The 20,919-nt window shown below is 40.6% G+C and overlaps 1 long non-coding RNA gene across 1 annotated transcript; it reads right to left on the bottom strand.

Annotated features, from left to right (window-relative positions):
- Positions 1 to 487: 487 nt before the first annotated feature.
- Positions 488 to 18,367, bottom strand: LOC123384506. Its single transcript, XR_006595686.1, has 3 exons — positions 18,260 to 18,367; positions 17,038 to 17,230; positions 488 to 1,259 (listed from the first exon to the last, which is right to left on the bottom strand). It is a non-coding gene; the product is annotated as an uncharacterized LOC123384506 (long non-coding RNA).
- Positions 18,368 to 20,919: the final 2,552 nt, after the last annotated feature.

Genomic DNA, 20,919 nt, shown 5'->3' on the forward strand with positions numbered 1-20,919 from the left:
AGTGTAAGTAGAGCCCTCAGGCAAGTCTACTTCCTGTTACGCAATGAATGGGTTGAGAGCCACATCTCAATCAAGTAGGAGCTTGTTAGATGCAGACTCCTGGACCCACCCTAGACCTACTGGATCAGGTTCTGCATCTTAACAAGATCCCCAGGTGATTCATATACATATTTAAGTGTGAAAAGCAGCACTATTCTAGATCAGTACTGCTCAACTTTGTGGGTTAGAATCATCTGTGGAATTTGGTAATGTCCTGATGCCCAGGCTGAACCCCATACTAGCGATCCTCAACCAGGGGTGACTCTGCCCCCCAGAAAACATTTAGCAACATTTGCAGATGTTTCTGGTCATCAGTACTGTAAGAATGCTCCTGATATCCAATGGGTAGAGGCCAGGATACTGCTAAGCATCCTGCAATATGGTGACAGCCCCTCAAAACAAAGAATTATCTGGCCCCAAATGTCAAGAGTACCAGTGTAGAGAAGCCATGTGCTAGACCAACTAGATGAGGATCTCTGGGGGTGGGAGCCAGAAACCATGTATTTTTTAATACTTCCCAAAGGATCCCAATGTGCAGTCAGGGTTGAGAACCACTGGGAGAAGCTTTGTTGATAGAGAGCCAACAAGACTAGGAGTTCAGATTTAAGAGGTCCAGAAAGATGATTTGGTTTCAGAACATACAGTAGGTTGAGCTATAGTGTATGTCCAGTGGTTTCAGCTGTGGGGGGAGGAAGAGTGTGGGACAGGGAAGTAGATGGGACTAGTTACAAATCAGAAAATTTCTAGACATTAAACAAGCAGTTTCAGAGACTTTCTCTAGATCCAGCAGCAAAGAACTAAAAGGGATAAATCAGGACCAAATCCTAATCATAGGGATTCTTCCAGTGACTTATTTCTGCACAAAAAACCACTCCAAAATGTAGTGGCTTCAGTCAATGATTTCTTATTATCTATCACAGTTCTGTGGCTTGACAAGTTTCATCTGGACAGTTCTTGCATAGGGTCTCTCACACAGGTGCTGTTGGATATTGTCTGAGACCGTGGTCTTCCAGCGGCTTGTCTGTGCTGGACATCCGACATGGCTCACTTACATGGCTGGCAGTTGATGCCGACTGTCGCTGAGCACCCAGCTGTAGCCTGGAGTCTGGAGTAGCTGTAGACTGGAGTACCTCTCCATGACTTCCCTCAGTATGGTAGCTAAGTCTCAGAGGAAGCATCCCAAGAGCAAGTATTCCAAGAGACTAGAGCGGGTTTGGGCCCTTGTGAATGAAAATTGATGCTTTCTTAGGAATTTTACTTTCTGAGAACTTAAATAAACATTTATTTAAGTGTTAAATTAACAAATATACAAATATACAAATTAAATTTGTATACTGTTAAATCTCCTTGGTATAAGCACCAACAATAAGATTCAGAGATAATTCTATAGGGGATGGAAGAAAATTGATACTGAAGTACTTGTGAAACAAAGGACTGCTAAGAAAATATAAAGTATCAACATGTTTTTTCTCACCCATATCCTTTCTATATTCATACCTTTATATCTCCCAGCTCTGCTGACCAACAGTAACATGTTTTTGTTTTTCATAGTGATACGAGGGATGGTGCTCATGGGGTCTATTTACTAAGAAAATAAACTTTAAAATTTTAAACAAAATTGTTTTTAATGCCAAGGAGTGCTGCTCATTATAAGTTAATTCATTCATTAAACCAACCATGTAGAAGATATGGATGGTAGTCCTATTTGTAATGTATTTGAAATAATATCATGGTTAAAACTATTTTGTATTTAGATATTTTGATAATTCAGACCCATTTCCCCTAAATGATTTTTTTTTCTTTTTGTAATTATAAATCACAGCCACGTCTCTGAGATAGTTCACATTCCGTTTGGACAGGGATAAAGGTTATAAACTTGATGGGAATGCAGATGTGTTGTCTACATTTTCTGAAAAGAGCCACTAAAATGCTCATTCAATAAAATAAAATCCCCAAGGAATCTTAGGGCATTATTTTTTTTCCCTTTCTTCTTTTGGTTTTCATGAGATTTATTACCATCAAAGCAACTATTCTCTGGGTTCTTGCTATTCTATTAACAATAATTTCCAAAATTTTTATGAAATAAATGTTTACAATCAAGGAGTAATATTGCTTTTTGGCTAGAACAAATGGATAATCTTTTGCGATAATCAATTGACTCTCCACTTAGTTTATGAAACACATTTCACCAGTTCCTTAAGACTGTTCCACTTTTCCCATTATACAAGTGGGGACTGTAAGAATTATGAGAATGAACAAATCCTATCTACGTCAGGACTTTTCTTAAGAACAATTTTGCTATGTGCTCTTCACAGTTATACCATCCTCAAAGAAGTATCACTCAAAGAAAGGTGGCCTATCAAATTATGGGCTGCATTTCACAGAAAAAAAAAAACAATCACAAAAGCTCAACATGTGGACCACAGAATGTGGGTGAAAGGGAAGATAGTGTGAAAAAGAGAAATTGACAAGGATTTAAAAGGTTCAGATCTAGTTGCAATTCTGTCACTACTTAGAAGCCCTGAGACAAGGATTTGACTTTATACACCATCCAGAATACCTCCTGAACTTAGAGTTGGTCAGAAGGAAGAGGGACCTCTGATTTGCCTACCCCGGGTGAGATATTATCCACAGACGTTAGGAGGTGAATGAGTGCTGTGCAATGCAGGTGTCACATCCGCTATTCCCTCTGCAGTGATTTTCAGTGATCTCTTCCTGGTGTTGGCAAGAGCAGCTCTCTCCTTGAATTGAATGGGAGTTCTTTGTGCATGCAGTTCTGCCCAAAAGAAGGGCTGTCAGATAACAGTCCTGAGACAGTCTGTTCCACAACAGAAACAGAAAGACATAGAGCATCCCCTGAGCCTGGAGAGAACTAATTAATAATAAAATAAGACTTTACTTCATGCAATGTTTCTTCTTTTCTTAGACTTGAGGCCATGCATGTAGAAGTTAATGGTCCCATGAGGGAAGTAGACAGTGATTATACATAAACTAAAAGAACAAATGACTCTGGGCCCAAACCAATCATTTCATTTCTACTCTCTGGTGCAGATGCATCATCCACCCTTTGCTGCCCGTAGATTTATTCTAATATGGAAAACACAAAGTATTTCTTAAGACATTTTTGGTTGTTTATATCAGGAATAACATAAAGTATCCTTGTTCTCCTTATACAACCCAGAGCATCTCTGGTTGCATACTACCAATGCTTTCTCATTCTACGTTTGTATTCCCTAGATGAGGAAAGAACTGCAAAGGTATCCTTTACCAGTGAAGTATTAACCATAAAAGAGAGCTAATAGACACAATCACTAAGTGGTGACACCTGGCATTTAGTAAGAGCCCAGTAAATAAATTAATTTCATTAATGATCTGTTAAATAAAGTAATAGAGTAGAACTATGGGAACAGTTGGAAACAAAAAAGAGGATCAGTTAGACTTGGTTGGAGAGCTTGTGAATTTTATGGGTTTTTTTTCCCTTTTTTCCTATTTAAACAAAGAGTCGTGTTGATTATGCTGTACTTCTGACTTCTCACTAAATCATGCCATCTTTGCATGAAGATTCAGGATAAAAAAGGAAACCTATCATGTGCTAAACAGTTTCACCTATATTGTCTGACTTGATCTTCCCAATAGCCCTGTAAGGTTAGTGCTGCCATATTGCTACATCTTCCTATTTTGTAGATGAGAAAAATGAGGTTCATTAATTTGCCCAAGGTCATATAACAAGCAACAGCAGATCCAGGACTTGAACCCAGATCAAACCTCAAGACTTCGGTCATTTTTGCAACACCAAATCTGTCTTTCACTTTGTCTCCCCTAGGTTGTATGCCTAATGCTTCCAGGATCTGTGCTAGGAACAACACATCAGCATCTCTACCAAAAAACTTATGCAGTTATGCAGTCACTATATTTATATTGGTCTCCATCTAAAAATACACCTGGTCTAAACTTGTCACTGCTAAGAAGATCAGTGATTTAATGAGCCTTATTAAATTATAGCCCTAGACACATATAACAAACTATAAAACGACAGACCTATAAGATGTCTCAAGTTTTATCTTCCAGTTGGAGGTTGTCTTGGGAAGAACTGTAAAGTAAGTAGTTCATGGTCACCCATCCATTCATTTAACAAATGCCTATTGAGCTTTTAATATGGAAGGTACGGTTCTAGGTGTTGATAATATAGCAGCGAACCAAAAGACAAAGCTCTTTCTCTCATGGAACTCACATCCCAGTGGCAGGTAAGTAGTAGGGGCAGCTACTAAATAAATGCGGAATTGTATAACATGTCTGGTGGTAAGTGCTGTGGAAAGAAATGAAGCAGGGAAAGGAGACAGAGAATTGGAGAGGTTGGAGGGATAGATGATGTCGTGCTGTGTGAAACTGGATGGCAAGACAAGACTTCTCTGATGAGGTGAGAGTTGAAAGAGGTAAATCGGAGAATCATGTGGATCTCTGAGTATTCCAGGAAGAGAGAACAGTGAGTGTGGAGGCTTTGAAGGAGCATTCATGGTGTATCAAGTCGCTGCAGGGAGGCCTGAGAGTACAGGAGAGAAAGGAAAGGCAGCAAGGAGACGAGAATGAATGTCATAGGGGTGGTGGACAGATCCTAGGCAACAGTAGGGCTTCGTCCCCTGCCACACCCAGCACACTTCCACATCTCTTATTTTCAGAATATTTCCCACTGTTTCTGTTATTTCCACACATCCAGAGAGATCCCTCACACATGTGTCATCCTCCAGAGGCCATGTAGTGCTGTGCTTCCCTTCAGATTCTGTAATTAAGCTCTGAGGGTTCAAATCTCGACTCTTGCATGTGAATTAGGCAAGTTATCCAACCTTTCCATGTTTCACTTTTCTCATCTGAAAAATGGAGATCATGATGATGGTGATAATGGTGATGATGATAATGATATGGTCTACAATCCTAGAGCTATCTTAAGGATCACATGAATTAGTATGTGGAAGGTACTTAGAAGAGTGCTCGACACATAGGAAGCACCATGTAAGAGTGGGCTGGTCTTATTCACAGAAAGGATAAAGATCTGCTTAAGTAAATCATAGTGCCCAGGATGCTATTCTTCCCAAGGATATTTTCCTTCCAAGAGACACTGTTTCCTGAAATTTTTAAATGGTAGAATCTCAGGCAGGAGAGACACCCATGCGGGGGAGAGATTTTTGGTTAGGAAAGCCTTCCTAGCATGCCTCCTACAATACACCATCATAATTTACTTCTGTTGACAAATAGACCAACGCTTCCCTCCACCAGAATTCTACAGGGAGTCCCTGAGTTTTATTTTTTTTGTTGACCCAATATGCTTACGACTTTCAGTATCAAAACCTTCAGTTTTATTTTATGTTAGGTTGTAAATGTTATGCATCCAAGGATCCACACTTGCATAAAAAATAGGGCCATCACTCCACTGTGCACTCAGAAAGGAGAAATTGCTCCAAGCTGCAAGAGAGATGGTTCATCTTACACATCTGAGACTCAGAAGCAGTGGAGGATTGAGCTATAAGGGGAGGGCCATTGTAGCATATGCTCATGAATAATGAATCTGACATTATAGTTATGCAAATGAAGCACAGCAAGCTCTAAGCTAAAACTTGGTTTCATCATTTATTCACGGCCTCTTGTGTTCAGCACCTGGATAGTGCTCAGGATAGTAAAGGAGCAGAGCAATCTGCTTGCTATACTTGGGGTAGAGAAGGCCTGCATGAAGAAGCCAGATATCTGAAACAGTGCAGTGTCCATTGCATGCTCTGCAGGTAAATGAGCAAAGCCTTAGAGGAAATGCATGCTCGGTTGCCCAAAGAGTGGACAAAAGTGAGAGCTTATTAAGGCACGAGTGACAATAATTGCGGATGCTCAGGGTAATGGACAAAGACAAGTTAGAGGCTGAATATAACCCAATGCATTTTGTGATTGTTACATTTTAATATTTAAATTTGCATGGAATAGACATAATGATCAATTTTATCCCTCGGAGGGAAGGTCTACATTTTCTGGCAGTCTTGAATTTACCTTTAGAGTAAACAATGTGTTTTTCAAAATCAAGCATCAATAAAATATTGCAATTATGGAGAGATGAGGAATTTGTACTGCAGAGGTGTCCAGATTTGTTTGCGTATTGTGCACAGGGACAACCCTTCATTTATGCCCCTTCACTAAGAAAGAATTGCCCATGAAGAATTTTTCATGATGGAGGGACTCTTACTATGATTGATTAAGATTACAGTGTAAATCCACAGCACAAGAAAGGACCCGAGCCTGGTAACTGTTCACCCAAAGAGCTGCAGAAAACAAGATGACTCTGGCTTGTTTTTACAAGCTCTGTGGAGGAAGATTTCATATTTTCCTTATGTTACACAGTTATTTCCTAACTCTGACAGTTAGGAGAGTTTGCCTTGTATTGCAGACAAATCTGAATTGATCTCAATATAATAATATGAGAAAAACCCGTGTCAGCACTGAAAAATAGGAAACATTGTCACCCACATGCCAAAGGCTATGAGGAATTTCTGCAAGATGAGACTGAATTGAGCAAAAAATGGAATAGCCTGTGAGTTGCCCTGCACATTAGAATTGCCTGGAGAGCAATGTAAGCCTAGATTTCTGAGCCTCGCTCCCCAGTTGGCTGATTGCAGTTGGTCTGGGGGAGGCCCAGCCATTGGTGTTTACAATGTTCAGTGCTCCTCAGGTGATTGTGAGGTACAGTCAGGATGGGGATCTACTGCCTTATCCAAGCTCTCCAGTAGGCTCTAGCTTAGAGAAGCAAGAGCTGGGGCTAGAGGTAGAGGCCGGCTGAGGCAGAATGCAGCAGAAATTTTTTGATCAGTGAAATATTTGCAAAAGGGCCTCAAGTCACCCTGAGTGGTGGTTCCCCAGAGGTGCCCAGAAGCTTCTACTCAGGGTGGACAGCAGCACCCTTCTGTTTAGCTTCCAGTAACGGGATTGGAGGAAGCTGTTCCTGAGTGGAAGGCTTGCAGGCACAACTTCTCAAATCGGCAGGTTCTTTGGGTTCAGGGTGATGGGGGACTGGGGATGTGAGGGTGTCTTGAGGCAGCAGAAGAGCCTTTATCACTACGCCTGGCACCTGGAGCTGCAGGTGCACCAAACTGAGTGAAGTTGCCTGAAGCCCTGCTTCCTCCTGCTCCCTTTGCGATGCTGGATCATGAAAAAGGCAACTGGTGCACATCTGAAGATTCAGCGAGAGGTCTCTATTCAGCAAACGAGAGTAACTTGAAGAGATCCACAAGAGAGACACAAATTTTGTGCATTTAAATAAGCAGAACTTGCTGAGATCCAATTACACGGCAACTCTGTGCATGCCTGCTCTGTGGCTTCTTCCACTCGGTCTGTGGTGAGCTACTGGTGGCTGCAGTTATGTTCAGAGAAGAGAAATGGCCAGATCACTTAGGGTCCCAGAGCAGTCTCATTTCAGTGCAGAGTAATAATCAAAATCTCAATATAAAGCTTTTCTTCTCTCTTTGCTCTGCTTCTTCCTCAGACTCTACACCCAGACCAGGAGGCAGGGGCAGGAAAGGGCATTCTTGACTGCCATGGCCCTGATCTGGTGCTCTTCTGGCTTGGCAGACATTCAAAGCTGGCACTTTCTTTTCCAGAGGCATCCATGTAGATTCCTAGACATTTCTTCCTGAGCACACTCTACTGAATCGCTCTGGATGAGAATGAGGCTGCTCCCTCACCACCCTCCTAGACCCCCTCCTCATGTAAAACTCTTCAAGGGCTGTCCTCAAAGCCACACTCATTTAGGAGGGGCGTTCTCACAGCAGCCTGATACCTCACCCTGGAGAAATCTTTCAAATTCCAACTCACTTGTCAGCTGCTTCAATTCAACCCTCTTACACCTTTTATGTGGGTGAGGGGTTGAGATTTGAAAATCCAGTTTGCATACCCTTCCTTATAAGTCCTACTTGGTGGTCCAGCACCCCACTTTGGATGGTGGGGATCACTGTTCCCAGGGCTGGCTGCGCGGGTGTACGAGCTTTACAGTTACATAGAATCCTTCACTCACAATTAGCCCTGTGCTTGGGTTAATTCTCTGCTGTCACCATCTCGAACTTCTTAATAATTTGTATACAAGGGGCTCTGTCTTTTCACTTCAGATCGGGTCCAGAAAATTTCATATCTGGTCCTAGTTGCCCCTATTAATGTGGGGGTTTTCACTGATACTGAGAAAGTATCCCGTTTTTAGTATCTCATTGCACCTGTTTCTGGAGGAGATTCCAGGCCTGTGTAGAATTCTCATTTTTGGGTATGGATAAGCTGGAGGGGAAAAAGAAACCCACACATACCTTTTGGGGCCTATGAAAAGACATTGAAGCATAAATGAAGAACAGGGCTCACAGGAGGCAAAGGAAGGACATACTTGAAAAAAGATTTACCGTAGGAAACAAAAGTAATTTAAGGAAGCATCTGCTTGTACTTTCAATAAAATCCAATTAAGCCTGGGCTCTATGAAACACAAGATTAAAGATGAGATAAGACAATAAATATCAAAAGTAAGCTTGCTTACAGGAAGGCAAAAATCAAAAAAGAAGCCAGACAGCAGCAAGAATGATGGCTTTGAAATAAAAAAATGAGTTGGCAGAACCTTGTAATGTATTAGTAGTACAGTAGGCCCCGAGGATAATTGCAGCGGTAATATGGATGACTAGCTCGAGACCATCTCCAAATGCTAGAAAAGGCGATGAGATGGAAGCAACCTCAGAGAAGAAGGGAGGGGAAGAGGAAGCAGCACGCAGGGCGGCAGAGTTCCTTTAGGAGATAAAAGAACAAATGAGACAGAAGCCATGTTTACAGAGAGCCAAAGATTGCCTAGTTGCCCCTGAGGGGGACAGACTCACAATGGAAGAAGTAGGGGACCACTAGGTTTTTATATTAAATCAACTTTTCTTACCAATAAAAATACTCACTACAATAAAGAGGGATATATTAATGGCAAAGCGCCCTGGCCTCGTGGACTAATAACTTTTGAGTTTGAGGGTGTTTTGCTGAAAGCCCTGTGAATTGCCTCTCTGGTTCTTTGACCAAGTACCAGTGATACATGCAGTTATAAAACATTCTCATCGTTCCCTATTGAGGGCCTCCGTCAGGAAAGAGAGTAAAAACAGTAATAATACCATTTATGAACATTGAGACCTTACAAATGCTTTCCTTTATATTTTGTGCGAGCCTCCCGACAGTACCACAGGCAGATAGTATTATCAGAAGTTACAGGCCTCCAGATAGAAGTGCCACATGTCAATGGCAGGGCCTGAGTCCACTTGAAGGTGTAAGCGGAGCTGTATTTATGGTAGACAATCAGAAAAGAGATATATATACTCAAGAGCTTGGGGGTGGTTGGGGGGGGATCTTCTATTATTGTGCTATAGAGAACTGGTTGCCATACATCTCTCTGATGACACTTGTAGGGCAGTGGACCCTGATGTAAGAGTCAGGGTGTTGGAACCCTCATTTGGGTATCGCAAATGCTGTAAATATGACATTTGAATCTAGCAAGAAAGGACCAGTAGATCTGACTTGAAAATAATTTCCATCACAGTCTAAAATGCTCTAGACCCTTTTTGGAGCTTTGTGGAGTCAGTAAACAATGCAGTTCTAAATATCTGAAGTCAGTTTTTACAAGCAATGGTTTATTTCCCTAAATGGTATGGCTATTATAGAAGCCTATTAGAAAGATAAACAGAAAAGAATAAGCCTAGTTTCTGAATAGAACCATAGAGATAGTGATGTTAGATCCATTCAATTCCTTAGTAAAAAAAAAAAAAATAATGGGTTTTGGACTAAATAAGGGGTAAAAATGGCTACAGAGCATTTTACTGGGCCAAAGTCATAATGTATGACAGGATCATAATGTGTTTAATGAATCACGGAATGTTCTAATTCAGGAGTTTAGAAATGGTAAACACTAACACTACTATTTTCCTGCCCGTGACAGACAGTGCTGGTCTATTATAACAGTCTTGCTTGCTAAGCTTAGACACAGCCTCAGAAACATCTTCAGTATGGCATGCCGAGAAGCCTGCATCCATCCATCAGAGCTGGTATTTAGGATGCCATTTCCAATCCAGTACATCTGTCTAATTTCTCAGGTAAGGTTACTGACTATAAGAGGGACAGACTGACACAAAGGTCACATGGCCATTTGGAAGAAGAGCCAGGACTATACCTTGAATCTTTGATTCTCTACTCAAGTAATCTTCCTGTTTTATCTTATTAGAACTTTAAATTGGGATAAACTCAAGAACTTTAAAAATTTAGTCCAGGGGGAACCTGGATGGCTCAGCTGGTTGAGTGTCCAATTCTTGGTTTTGGTTCAGGTCATGATCTCAAGGTTCGTGGGTTCGATCCCCACATCGGACTCTGTGCTGGCAGCAAGAAGTCTGCTTGAGATCCTCTCTCTTCCTTTCTCTCTGCCCCTCCCCTGCTCGTGTGTGCTCTCTCTAAAAATAAATAAACTTAAAAAAATTATAGTGTCAAACTAATTTTGGCATGTGTCTTTGCGTTATCACTATGTGACATAAGTTTGATGCATATGTGTGCATATCACTATGTGATAACTGTGTGTGTGTATGTGTGTGTATGTGTATGTGTTACAACTATGGATCAAAAGTTATCTCCCAGAGGCCAGACGCCAGCCCCGGAATTTACAAATTCTTTCAAACTCAAATTTTTTCTATATGGAAGTAGAAAATTTGCTCCCATTCCAAAATAGACCACACAAACTAAAGAGATAAAAAAGTCTTCAAACCTCCCATGAACCCTGTCTTCCTCGAACCACTGTCCTGCCTCATTTTTCCCTCTCATCATGTTTGTTTGAAGTGACTAAATTTACTTTCTCTACTTTATTTTTCATTATTCTTCAAATCTCTTGTAATTTGACTCTGACCCCCAACTCTCAAAAGAGTTACTCATCAGGTCACCAGCGATCTAATAGCTATATCTAATGGACTTTCGTTATTCCTATTTTGGGGCCCCCCACTTGATGATGTTGACCACGACTGGTTCTTGAAACCCTTCATTCCTTGACAATATTTTCTCTCGACTGTGCTTGTACCTCACTTCATTCCAAACATCCTTCCTTCTCCTCCTTGGCATTTGTCTTTGGCTCATAGACTTCCTCTTCTTATACACTATCCTTGGGAAAGATGATCTATGCTCATCATTTTAATGTCCACCTGTGTTGTGATGACGCTCAAATCTGTGTCCAGCCATGATGTCTCTTCCGAGTTTTGGATTTATATATTCGATTGTTGGTTCTCTGGCCACTTGAAAATCACCATGCCCCAAAGTGAACCAAGCGTCTTTCTCTGTAAGCCCCAGACCAAGCACACACTAACTTTGGGGTGTGTGTATGTACAGTCTTTTTTCATAGCACTGCTACCTATTGTGTTACCTGAGACCTAAATCAGAGAATTAGCCTATATTCCTCTCTCCACATCTCCCCACTTTTAATCTCCATGTCCTGTTTAAACTTAAATTCTTTTTTTTAAGGTTTATTTATTTTTGAGAGACAGAGAGAACAGAGCGTGAGCAGGGGAGGGGCAGAAAGAGAGGGAGACACAGAATCTGAAGCAGGCTGAGCCTGATGGGGCACAGAGCCTGACACGGGACTCAAACTCACTGGCCACGAGATCATGACCTGAGGGGAAGTTGGACACTCAACTGACTGAGCCACTCAGGTGCCCCTAAACTTAAGTTCTTACTGAAATCCCCCTAGTTTAGGTCTGTATCACTTGTTGTCTGAATGATGTAAGAAACCGCTAACTGTCCTGCTGCCCTTAAACCCTCCCTTTGCTCTGTGTCCAGAGTGGACACTCTCAAATCACCTCTTGCCTTGTTACTTTGGGACTCAAAACTTTACATCAGCTCCCTTTGCCCTCAGAATAAAGTTCATGCTCCTCGATGTGATTTCTGTGTCTTGGCATTATCTTTTGTTCACTGTTGTCCACATATGTGCTTACTGTACCATCAGCAGCCTATGCCTGGCACATGGACGGTACGCTCACATCAACTTCTTCCCATAGCCTTTCTCTCAAATAGGTTTCTTTGCCTTGTGATGTATGGAGTCCCAAACATGTTATGTGTATAATTTGAACATAAGTGCCTGTCTGGGACCCCGAACACTCTTTGTGGGGACAAACCTTCATAAATCCTCCAGTGTTCCCTCACTGCAAGCTTCAGAATCTTCTTACTGATGGGGAAGAAGGAGGTGAGTTGCAAGATAACCACTTAGATTGGCCTAACTAGACCCTGAAAGCCATATGCCAACCAGGGAACTTCCAAGTCTAGAGGGCAAGTCTGGAGGAGAGGGGGCAAGGTATATGGAGCAGAGGCCCTGACTTTGGGACTGAAGTTCTGGCAGTCTAACTCTCATGCTCAACCTGAGTAATTCTCATCCTGGCTTGGTAAATTATATATCATATGAATTCCCAAATCATTCCCTGACTTCATTTCCTCCAGGCGTCCAGGACAGGGGCAGCAGCTTTGGGCAGTGGGGACCTTTTTAAATGTAGCATTAGCAACTAAGAAACCAGATCTTGCCCCAATTGGCAGGGACAGCCTTGGGTGAGGCCTCCAATGGTCTGAATCCCTTCCCATCCTTATTCACCTGGCCAAATCTACACAGACCTTTGAAACTTCTCTACTTAAAGTGTAGTCTGCAGATCCTCAACATTGGTACCACTCGGATTCTTGTAAGAAACAAAATCTCAGGCTCCAGAACAGGTCACTTAAGTCAGAATCTGCATGTTACCAATATCCCCAAGTGATTTGGTGTGTACTCAATTGAGAAGCATTGCCGTATTTGTTTGTTTGTTGTTTGTTCATTTACTTATTTATTTTTAATTTATTTTAACTTAAAACAAAACGAGGGGGCACCTGGATGGCTCTGTTGGTTAAGGTCTGACTCTTGATTTTCTCTCAGGTCATGATCTCACAGTTTGTGGCATTGAGCCCCATGTCCAGCTCCATGCTGACATCATGGAGCCTCCTTGGGAGTCTCTTTCTCTCTCTCTCTCTCTCTCTCTCTGCCCCTCCCCCACTTGCATGTGCTGTCTCTCTCTAAGGAAATAAATAAATAAACTTTAAAAAAAAAAGAAATACCTGGGAGGGAAGGGAAGCATTCTTGGCAGAGGGGACAACAGGAGCAAAGGTCCTGGAGAGGATGCGTCTTTGGCAAATTTGAGGAAGACAAAAGAAGGTAGCCGGCTGGAATAAAGTGGGTGAGGGGAGGAGGGGCAGGATATTAGGTAAACAAAGGATCTGCGGCCCACATTACATTGGGATTTGCTGCTCATGGTAAGTATTTTTGATTTTGAACAATGTGTGATGAAAGCCATCCAGGGGTGGGGGGCGGTTTGAGTCGGGATGTGACAGGCACAGATATTCATTGCAAAGGGACCACTCTGGCTCTTGGTGAACAGTCTGTGCAGGGGTGTAGCAAGAGCACTAGCTGAAATGCACTTGAGTCAGAATGCACGAAGTCGCTGTCTTTACACGGGTACGACTGAAACTTGTCTCTGCTCTCCCAGAGGAGTTTCCCAGGGCAACCTGTACCCCAGCTCCTGGGTGGTCTTCTGTATTACTCATCGCCACAGCAGGCCCTTTCAGCGTGTCTCAGCTGTGTGCCAGGCAGCCTTTGACAGGTGTTTACCCATTCCTCAAACTTCTTACGTCTCATTGTTGTGCTTGCTGACTGACATGCCACACCGTATAATTTATGCCCGGCTGAGTCCTAGCACCATGCATTTTTCATCCTTTTAAAATTAAAAACAAGTATATATACACATACCCTTGTTATTTTATGAGGCGTTCGTACTCAGCAAAGTGTCAGTTTGACAGCTGTGGTGCTTCTCCCACTACCAGAAGCCTGGGGGCTGTTAGGAAGACCCCCTTGGGGGCTGATTAAAATCTCTGCCCGGCGTCACCTGCCTGAAACAAAAGCCTAGTGCCTTCTGCCACCAGGCAAAACACTTCCAGCGCTCAACATGAGGCATAGGGTTTTATCCTTTGGAATGAATTTTAAAACCGCATCTGCTGTAAGGTGTTTGGAACTTAGCCTAGTTGTCAAACTGGATCTAACTTCAAATGTGGCAAAACTGTGAAGTTGGTTAAGTTGGGTTTTGGTGTCTCTGGACTACTTCTACTTAGTACTGCTGTATCTACAATAAAAGTAACTACTACCACTGCCACTATCACCACCACCATAATGATAGTGAATTTTCACTTCTGCCCGCTGCTGTTGATTCATAATCTCATTTGATTCCCTTGACGATTTTTGAGGTATGTACTATTATTATCCCCATTGTACAGAGGGGAAAATTGAGACTTAGAGAAATAAATAATGTGCCCAGGTAGTTGGAATACTTGAAATCCAAACTTCCCTGAGTCCACATTCTCAACCACTGGGTTATGTTGGTTGCATCCTGTTTTCCCGTTTCGCCCATTTATTCACTCATTCATTCCACTACATCATCAGTCCCTTCATCGTATTTGTGCTCTATAGGAAGTTTTCCAAGGACAAGAATGTTCTGAGAGATCGTGGAGCTGAAGTCAGAGAAGAGCCTCTATTTATCAAGGGCCCGCTCTGTCGTTATTATAGAGCTTTCTCCTCGTTATCCTTTTCATTGTTTTGTAGATAAGGAAGCTGAGGCTCCTTTAGGTTGGGTTCCCCAGAAGCAAATTCCAGGATGAGGATTCCTGTGGAAGGGATATTAGGAAATGTTCCTCACTGGAGTGAGAAAATTGGGGTGGAGAAGAGAAAGAGGCCAAACAAGGGTGCTCAGCTTTGGCTTCTGTAGTTGTTGTGGGTCTTGATTCAGAGATACTTTCATGGCCAAAATGACTGGGGCTCTTATACCCTGTCCCCATTAGTTACTGACCAAGGGTTGCTTGCATCCTCAGATACTTGGGGCTCTCTCTCAGCCTGAGGGCATCTCTAGCAAAGAGGTGTGGTTCAGACCTGAGAGAAGGATGAGCATCATAGGCCAATCTGCACAAAAACGGAAAAGGATGAGGGGAGAAATGTGCAGAGGACTAATGAGAGAGGATGTGAGTTTCTCCAAAATGGCAGAGCTGCAATTAAAACCAGGGCCTAATTCACTTCAAAGACTGTCGTTGTCTTTCTTGTTCAGGTAATGCTGAGTTGTCCTGAGCAGTATTTGCAGGTGACAGAGACTTTCCAGACTTTTCCCCTAAAGTCAAAACCCTAGGAAGCTGCTACTATCTACTCTTAAATCCAGTTGTGTCAATGGGACTCAGCAGAAATTCTGCCTTGGGGTTCCTAGGGAGGCTTATACTGTCTTTTTCCTCCCTTCTTCCTTTTATTTTTGGTTGTAAATTTTTTTAACAGCTTATTGAAATGTATAATCCACATACCACACAATTCACCCATTTACATTGTACAATTCAATGACTTTTAATATATTCACCAAGTTTTGGAATCATCAGCAATATTCAATTTTAGAACGTTTAATCTCTCCAAAAAGAACCTTCCCATTAGCAGCTACTCCTTATTCCCTTCTCTCAGACCCTGGCACACAACTGTTTACTTTCTGTCTCTATGCCTCTTCTGGACATTTCATATAAATGGAATATATCACATATGGCCTTTTGTGTCTGGCTTGTTTCACTTGACATATTTTCAAGATTCATCCGTATTGTAGCATGTGTTAGTACTTCATGTTTTTATGGCTAACATTACTTCTGAAGGATGCACCACATTTTATTTATCCACTTCATCAGTTGATGGACATTTGGGTTGTTTGTGTTTTTGACTATTCCAGTATGAATGTTCATGTGCAAAGTTTAGTGTGAATACTTATTTTTCATTCTCTTGGATATATACCTAGAGTGGAATTCCTGGAACATATGTTAACTTTATGTGTGTGTATATATATATATATATATATATATATATATACACACACACATACATGTATATATTATATAAATATATGTGTATATTGTATAAATATATATGCATAAGTTATATAAATATATGTATATATTGTATAAATATATATGTATGTTATATAAATATATGTATATATTATATAAATATGTATACATAGTATATGTATATATTATGTAAATATATATGTGTATATATATATAAATATGCATACATAATATATATATCATGTAAAAAAATACACACACACACACACACACACACACACATACATATAGGAACTGTCAAACGGTTTTCCAAAGCACTGCACAATTTTACATTCCAGCCAGAAATGTATAAGCGTTCCAGTGTCTCCAAATTCTCACCAACACTTGCTATTGTCCATCATTTTGATTATAGACATTCTAGTGGGTGTGAAATGGTATCTTGCTGTGGTTTTGATTCGCATTTCCCATTAGGAATGGGATGCTGAGCTTTTTTTCATGTGCTTATTGGCCACTTTATATCTTCTTTGGATAAATGTCTATTAAGATCCTTTGTCAATTTTAAAATTAGATCGTTTGTTTTTATATTGTTGAGTTGTAATAGCTGCATATTATGGATATGAGAGCCTTATCAGATATATGATTTAAAAATGTTTTCTCCCAGGGTGACTAAGTGGGCCAGTCGGTTAATTGATTTTGGCTCAGGTGGTGATCTCAGGGTTGTGGGCTCTGCGCTGGGTGTGGGGTCCGTTTAGATTTCTCTTTTTCTCCCTCTGCCCCTGCCTGTGTCCCCAACATTGGGCATGCTGCTCTCTCTTTCTCCCCCTGCAAAAAAAGGAAAGAAAGAAAGAAAAAGAGTGTTTTCTCCCATTCTGTGCATTGTCTTTTCAGTATCTTGATTTTTTTCCTTATAAGCATGAAAATTTTTAATTTTCATGAAATCCAATTTATGTTTTTTCCCCTTTGGTTGCTTGTACTTTATGTCATTTCTAATAAACATTTGCATAATCCAAGGTCACAAAATTTATACTTAATTTTTTTTTCTAAGTGTTTGATAATTTTAGTTCTTACCTTTAGGTCTTTGATTGATTTTAAGTTAGTTTTTGGGTATGGTGTGAAGTAAGGGACCAACTTCATTTTTTTGCATGTAGATATCTAGAAGATAGTTGTGCTTTGTTGTTTCAGGCACCATCCCCTCCCTCTTCTCATTCTTCCTTATTGGATTGCAGAGGTGATGATTGGTGATGCAGCAGCCAGCTTATGACTACGAGGGAAAAGCCAACAGAATTTGGGAAATTCTGGCACTGAATGGTTGTACTTCTTATCATGTAAAAAACAAAACAAAACAACCACCCCAAACCTCCTGAACACCCCCATACCATAATTATGGAAGAGTTTTCTGTTATTTTGTAGCCCAAAGCACTACCTTCTTCGTTGTCCCCTGGAGTAGATATTTCATGTGCTGATTGATGTTCCAATTCACAGTGACTCCAACCTAACTGAAAATTTTCCCAAACAGAAGAGAACACCATATCGATCATGGGTGGTCTGTAAGACCTCCTATTGCTGGCCAAGTATGAATGACCAGGTTGGACTCAAATAAGCTGTGTCAATTAGGGCCCTTCTTTTAGCAATATGGAATGTTGAACTGAGACAACTTTTGAGAGAAAGTTCATTGTTTTCTCTATCTGAGGTCTTTGAAGCCACAGTGGCTTCTGTCTTTCTGAGGCTTTTGTTTCTTTCTTTCTTGGCTTTCTTGGATTCTGTGCAACAATTTCTGCTGCTCCCATACTACCTCTATCCTTCATAGCTAATTTGGTTTTTGTCAAGGCTAGACAGAATTGGTTTCTGTTATATGGGGCCAAAGGAACCATAACTGTACATTTTTTATCTGGTCCCATCCTTTATTTACCCAGATGGACATTCATATAGTCACCTGGGTATTATTTCCTCCACATGGAATTAATGTATGAGGTACTAAATCCAAAACTGCCCTCAAGTAGTCTAGGAGCTACATTATTCTTTTTCTTTACAAATACAAAATAAATAGTTTTCTCAAAAAAGTGCTGATAATATTTCCTATTAGGTCATAGGCAATTTAAGAGCAGTAAAGGTAAAATCCAGGGAAGATTAGAATAGTAATATATTTGTACATTCATTATTTTTCTGAAAGAGTTTGTGGTTCACAATATTTGTCATTTTGGTAGACCAATATCAGCAGAACTGTGGATATTAGCCCTTCCTTCACTTGGACATAAAGTAGTGAATGACTCAGACCAAGGTTTACACCTACCCAGACATTTCTTTTCAAAGATCCATGAGAAGGGACTCTGGAAAACTCTAGTTCCAGTGAAAGCAGAGCATCTTCAAATTCCAGTCTGGCCTGGGATGTCTGAGGTTCAATTGTGACCTAACTTTTACTCTGAGTAGGCTGACCCCAACCTTCTGAGGTCATGATGGGGGCTTTTCTGTCAGAAACTTTTGGTCTCATACTGCCATCTTTCAATAATACTTTATTTATTAAATCACTTAATGTCTAATGGGTACCAGACATTGTGCTAAGAGCTACAGATGTAGAAATGAATAAGGCAACCCCTTTGTCTGCAAAGCTTTCTGTATTTATTCCTATTATATGATGGAAGGAGCACTGCCACACATTCTGCAGAAATGGTATCATCTCCTCCAATTATTATTATTTTTTTGGTCATGATAGTTTAGTATGTTTTTGTAAGTATGTGTCTATCTATACATCTGTGTTTGTATGTATGTGTATATCCCTTTCTTCTATCATTCCATCCTCATCCATCCATCCACCCTACCCATTGACCCCATCCATCCATCCATCCATCCATCCATAAAGTATAGGCTACGTTATGTTGTGGTAAACAATAACCCTAATATCTCGGTGGCTTTATGCAACAGAAATTTGTTTTTTAGTGAAAAGAAACTTCAGGTGTTTTGACTGGGGAGGGCTCTGTTCCATGTTGTCCTCCCTCAAGGATATACCCAGGTTGTTGGAGCCTCCACCACTTGGTCACTGCAATAGTTTGAAAGGAAAAATGAAGGGTATTGCACTGGCAATTAAAGGCTTGGATGTAGAAGTGACACTTGTTCTCACTAAAGTATTCAAATGGCCACATCAAAGTTTAAGAGGCAAGGAAGTGCAAAAGTGTGCCTTCAAGGGGGATGAGCCAGAAATACTGGAGAGTAGCACAAATATCTATAATTCCACTTCTTTCTCTCTCTGGCAATACCTGCCTCGTTTTCCTCTCCCTCTCTCTCTCCCTTTTCCTTGTCTCCCTCTTTTTTCTTATCTATCTTTACCTGTTTATCTTTCTAAATTTAATTTGTCATTTAATTTAATAAAGTATAGCAGTTAAAAAACTCCACAAGTCTCTTGTTGTAAAACTGTGACAAGTGAGTAGGAGGAGATTTCTCCTTATTATCATACAGCCAAATGTGCATGAGCCCAAGTTCTTTTGTATTACCAGAAGGTAAAGGTAAAAACAGACAAACAAAACCATGTATCCTGCCAGCAATAAAAAAGCTGAAATTTTGATAACCAGTTGTATTAGTTGCCTATGGCTGTTGCAACAAATCACCTCAAACTTGATGGATTATAACAACACGCATTTATTCTTTTGCAGTTCTAGAGGTCAGAATAAAATTGTCATGTAAGATGTTGGAGGGCCTGGCTCCCTGGGGAAGCTCTAGGGAAGAATCCATTTTTTGCCTTTCCCAGTTTCTAGAACTTCATTTCTTGCTCATGGACCTTTCCTCCATCTTAAAAGCCAGGAGTGTAGCATCTTTGGGTCTCCCTCTGCTTTTCTGTTGCATCACCTTTTCCCAATCTTTTTCTTTAATCAAATATCCCTCTGTCTCTCTCTTATAAGTATACTTGTGGTTACATTTAGGGCTCACCTTGATGATCCAGGATTCTTTCCACATCTCAAGATCTTTAACTTGGTTAGATCTGCAAAGTCACTATTACCATAAAAGGTAAAATTAACAGGTACCAGGAATTAAGACCTGGACATCTTTAGGAGGTATTACTCAGCCTACCCGCTAGTTATACAAAAAATAGTAAAACTGCATGTCTAATGTTGGAGACAAAGATTAAGAATATTGTTTATTGATCCCTCTCTGTACCTAATTTTCATAGTAGTTACCAGAGCAGAACTTACTAGAAAAGAAATGGGACTCAAAATAGTACAATAATTAGTAATTGTAGATCATTTTCTATTGCTGCTCTTACATATTTTTTAATGCTGATTTGGAGTTTCTTGCACCCAGAGATTACATTTCATATTCAGAATCTAAATGCATTTTGTTTTATAAGTATAGTGACTGGATCTGCTGCATTTAGCAGAAAATTCATTGCTTATACCACTAAAATGAAACTCGTTGGAAACATTTTGTACATATGGGGCTATGAATTATGATTTTCCCTTTACAAGATATTTGCAAGTCAGAAAAGCAAAATCATTGCTTTCTCCTTCCCTCCCCCTCCTCCTTTGGGAAGGGAGCAGTGAATCTCATCTTTTGGCAGGTTAGAAACTTTCCCTCATACTCAAGCAAGCTTCTGCAGACACCCAAAATTAAACACTAGATGCTCACAAATGTCACACGCATCTAAGGAAGATGGAACCTAAATTGAATATTAATGAGTAATGAAAGTTGAAAACAAAATTGCCTGTTGGAAATGTGCTCATGAGTTATGAGAACAAGATCTAAGTCTTCTCTTCCCACTTCATTTTGAAAATAGCTGTCCATGAGGTGGTTAAGTGAGCTCTGGGATTTTGATGTATTTTTCCAGGATGACTGCAGACTCTTGAGCAAATAATTTGTTCCATATTGCTGAATTCTTAAGAAATAAAATTACTCACCCTAAAAAAAGTCTTTTCAGGACTTCAAGGGTAATTTCTGCCTGGTGTGTTCAGTGCTTTTTACCCC

Source organism: Felis catus, chromosome A3 (genome assembly GCF_018350175.1).
Source record: "Felis catus isolate Fca126 chromosome A3, F.catus_Fca126_mat1.0, whole genome shotgun sequence".
NCBI classification, from domain to species: Eukaryota; Metazoa; Chordata; class Mammalia; order Carnivora; family Felidae; genus Felis; species Felis catus.